Genomic DNA, 4576 nt, shown 5'->3' with positions numbered 1-4576 from the left:
TAGTGGTGTCTTTAGTTGGTAAGATTATGATGGTTTTTTTCTCCTTTTTATATTTTTGTAGTTTGCAAATAGGCAGGTGGGGAGGGGAGGGCTGCAGTCTTTTAAAAAGATAAACTTCCAGAAGAGGAAAAATTTTACTTGCATAGAAAACTTTTTCTGGATTTAGTTGACAATTAGTCCTTTTAGTATAGTACCCAAGAAATATACCATTTTCTGGAAGAGGACTCAGGGCAAGGGATATGGGAATAGGAGCAAGGGAAATGATTGCCAGATCAGAAACAGATCTTACTGCCTGTCATTTAAGATTCCTCATAATCTGTCACCATGTATCCAAACAGCATATGACCCCTTCTGCTGGACCTATGGCATTCTCTTTGCCTATCGAAATCCGTCCCATCTCTCAGAGACGAATTTAATTCACTTCCATCCATGAAGACTTTCCTGACCCTCTGATCACCCTAGCCTTCACTATTTCTCCTTTCTCCTAAGGTATTGCTATAGCACTTAAGTCTGCACCACCTTTTTCTGGTATTAAACCAATTCTAAATTATTTTGTTAATTACTCATGTGTAAGTAAATATCTACCTAGCTAGACTTGAAGTTCTGAAGTTCTCTGAAGTCAGGAATTTAGACGGTCTACAGACAGTAGTCATTGGACAAATACAGTGGGGAGGGGGGTTGCAATTCTAAAGCCAGATTGGTATTATATTCATATTTTTAGTGATGTTATCTAAATAAAACATGCTGCCTCTGTTTTAAAATGTTGCTGCTAACTATCACTAGGACATATACTTTCTTTTTTTTATTTTTTAATAGCAGTGGTATTGTATTTTTGCTTATTCATTCATACCCATTCTGTTGTCCTCCTTGGGATTAAACAGATTGGATTTCACAACGCCTCACCAACGTTCAGGATATAGCCTATAACTATACAAAGAATAAAAAGAAATGACCTCTTAGGAATCTAACTTAAGACTCTTCACAGGACTCTACTCTTATAGTCTTATCTGAACAACAAATATAAATTTATGCCTCCATTTTATGTCCTTATTTAGGCAATGGGCTTTGGTCTATCCAATATTCCCATTAACTTAAAAAAGAATTCTCTAATGCAATGGTTCAATACTTTAGAAATGATGGACTAAGATTACTATGCTCCTGTCTACCACCAAATACTAATGCCATTACTTAGAGATAATGAGCATTGTACTATAGCAACCTGCCTCCTGAGACATCAACAAGAGTTGTGTATCTTAAAGAGAAAATACATAAATCATAAATGAAAGCAAGTAAAATGACCCACCAAACAACAAGGAAAGACCTAGCATCCATTATTTTTGCAGAAGGAGCATACAAGGTCAATATAATTGTTGACTCCCAAGGGCAAAAACAAATCAATTCAGTTTCCCACTATACAGAACTACATTTTAAAACACACATAGTTTTTAAATAGAAGAGGTAGCACCTAAAAGTCCATATTTGTCCATATTCTGCCACTTAACTAAGTGATCTTGAACCTTCTCTGTATTTCAGTTCTTTAGTCTATAAAATGGAGTTATCATCTGCTATGCCAAATGATAGAGTTGTAATGAATCAAACATTACCTGAGTCTAGGTTTATCTGTCACCCTATTGTAGGATGTAGTTCAGTCACACACCCTAAACTAGATAACTGTTCTTATTGTGTTTCCCTAAAGTTTTTAAAAAAAGAAAAAAACTTCCAGATTTCTTTTTACTTTCCTAATTGATTTCTCCAACACATAAGCATCTACCATATATCACTGCCAAAAATGTGTTGAATATCTCCTGTTATGACCTAGCTCTCCTATGCACTGTTGTACAGATATTATTTTATGCCATATGCTTTCTAAGAAAATAGATTTTTTTTCTGGTTTTAAGGATTGTTTTTCTTTTCTTCTTAAAGGGGCGTTATTTCCCCTTGCTTGAGTTTTCCGGTTTTTTTTTCTTTTTTTTTGGGTTCCTTCTTCATTTATTTTTCTTTTTGTTCTTTATTGGGGCTTTTTTTTTTCCCCTTGGCACACTAGTCATTAATACAATGGAAGGTCCATGGACTTTGGAGTCAGGGAGATCTGTATTCAAATTCCTGTTCTGTGACCTTGAGAATGTAATTTAATTTCCCTGCTCCTCACTTCCCACATTTGGTTCTGAGTTACTGTGAAGATTTCATGAAATACTATATATAAAACTATGTGCCTAGGTTCTGAAAGTATTATTTCCTACCTCCCCTAAGTCTTTTCTTTCTATGCCAGGACCAGTCGAACCTGCCCAGAATACGAGGCAACTTTGATGGGGCATCTTTCACATTAGTCGAGGGAACGCTGCGATGTAAAATAAAGTGGATGATGGCATGAATCAGGCATCCAGTGGAGCAAGAAGTGGAGAAACAGAGACATGGACAAGGGCCCTAAGACTTCACTCGCATGTGCGGAAAAAGACATTAAACTGACACACTTTCAAGAATGCACCGCATACTCACGGAGGTTTGTATAGGGGTGTGGGGAAAGCACGGAATTACAGAACAAACCAGGAGGGAGCCTCCCTGTTCACCCCACTTGCTGACCGCCCGGGTCTTCCACCTGGAGCCTAAAAACTGAGGGGAGAGCAGGGCAACTGACCTCGTCCCCTCCACTCCCCCCGCCCCCATTCCTCCCGAACCTCTCGGGGCACGAATGGTGCTGAATCATTAGCACGAACAGAAGCGGCTCCCCGTTCCGCCGCTGCCATCGCGGACAGTGTCCCCAGAGCAGTGATCGTCCCGGGATGGGGGCCGAGACCTCCACGCGTGGGGACGGTGGGAAGGGGTCGGGGAGGATGGCAGCAGCAGGTACTCACCGCGGATGAGGCAAGCCCGGCTCGGGTCCTCGCCTCCCCGCTGCGGGCGGTCCCCCTGCGGCTCCCGCGCCTCCCGGCTTGCCCGTGGGCGGCCGCCGGGGCCGGCAGCCTGCGCTTGCGGTCGGGTGCCCCCTCCGCCCGCCCACCGCCCGCGGCAGCCCCGGCTGGGGCTCCAGCGCTGGACCCGGAGCGGCTGGAGCAGATGTCGCTGCCCAAGCGGGTGGTGGCTACCGACGGGTCAGACCATTCGCCGGCTGCGACCGGGGGTGCACGACGTGCCGCGCCGGCGCCGAGGGCTGGCGACGGTTGGGAGGAACCAAGGACGAGGGGAATCCTCTGCCCCCTCTGCGCCGGGGATGGAGGCGTGGGGGAGGGGGTGGGGACGGAGACCAGCAAAGAAGCCGCTGCTTCTCCTTGTGGGTAAGCGAAGACAGTGCTTGGCTTTTCCCAGGCTCCCCCCTCGGCGTTCGCCTTGGTCCCGCTCTGGGATCCTTTCGAGCGCGGCAAACAGAGGACCTAGCAACCGGGGCGCTGGGCGGGTCCTTCCCCACGAGATGCGAAAGGGCGCTGGCCTGCGCCTGACTTCCCGGCGCAGGTCTCACCACGGGCACTTTCCACGAAGCAGTGAAGCATCTTGCATCTTGGGAGGTACTCCTCAGATCTTTTATCCAAGCATCTTTGCGAAGCAAAGAATGAAAGGGTGTCCAAGGCCAGCTTGAAAGTTAGAAAATAAAATCCGATGGGACCCCAGCCTGTAGGTGCTTTGTAGATGCGGGGAGGTGAGGGACCATTCTGAACCAGAGTTACTGCTAAACAAATGTTGAACCACGGCGAGTTGGAAAACTGTAAACTTAGGAAACCATTTCAACATACAGATCTATAAAAGATTATGGAAGAAATTCAAGAATATTTGAGGTTTATTGTTCACCGTTTTAGAGATTAGTGTCCTTGGAAGCCTATGTCCTTATATGTCCTTATATGAAATGAATTTAATAGAACTCGAAGAAGTCCCAACACGTGACATTCCTTAGACTTTTGTAGTTCCTGCGTCAGGGACTACACAACCAAGCTTACCCAGGTTCATTTCAGACCATGCTGAAGATCGTGACAAGTGTTTTTCTTCAAGAAACAAGGAAAAGACAGAATACAATTGGCAGCTACCTATATATAAAATGTGATTAAAGGGAGAAAAAAAAAGGCCCTCCAAATTCATCCCAAATAATATGAAATTCTACAACTTGAGGTCATTTTCTCTGAATTAAAGTTTTGTCCTCTTTTGAGTAAATCAACATACATTGAGCAACTTTTATGGACCAAACACTATACTAAGAGTATTTCCAATTTCATTCCTTCATTCACTCTTCTAAAAACTCCTGTGAGATTGCTAATATTTTCCCTATATTTTAAATGGATAAACGGGGCTCAGAGTTGTGCCGGGTTAAAGTTTCATAGATAGTAAGTGGCAGAGCAGACATTGCTACCTGGAGTTTTTGCCTCTCTGTTGCCTTCTTAATCTTTACGCTGTCTTTACATTATATTACACTTTACTCATACAGTTACTACATTACGTGTTATCGTTCTTCCAATCCCAGGAAGGGGCAAGAGTTTTTAAAAGGTCTTATTGTCATGAGTCCTCATATACCTTACCAGAATTTTTACATAATAGGGGAATTAACAACACTTATATCACCCCCAAAAGCAAAATCAGGAATAAAATTTAATTG

At 43.6% G+C, this 4576-nt stretch overlaps 1 pseudogene; it reads left to right on the top strand.

Annotated features, from left to right (window-relative positions):
- The window catches only part of LOC105823780, a 39766-nt pseudogene extending 36490 nt beyond the window's left edge, over window positions 1-3276 (top strand).
- The last annotated feature ends 1300 nt before the right edge of the window (window positions 3277-4576 follow it).

The sequence above is a fragment of the Propithecus coquereli genome, unplaced genomic scaffold (genome assembly GCF_000956105.1).
Source record: "Propithecus coquereli isolate 6110/MARCELLA unplaced genomic scaffold, Pcoq_1.0 Scaffold7, whole genome shotgun sequence".
NCBI lineage: Eukaryota > Metazoa > Chordata > Mammalia > Primates > Indriidae > Propithecus > Propithecus coquereli.
Note: the sequence above shows the minus strand (reverse complement) of the source record. Positions and strands in the feature narration are given on the sequence as shown.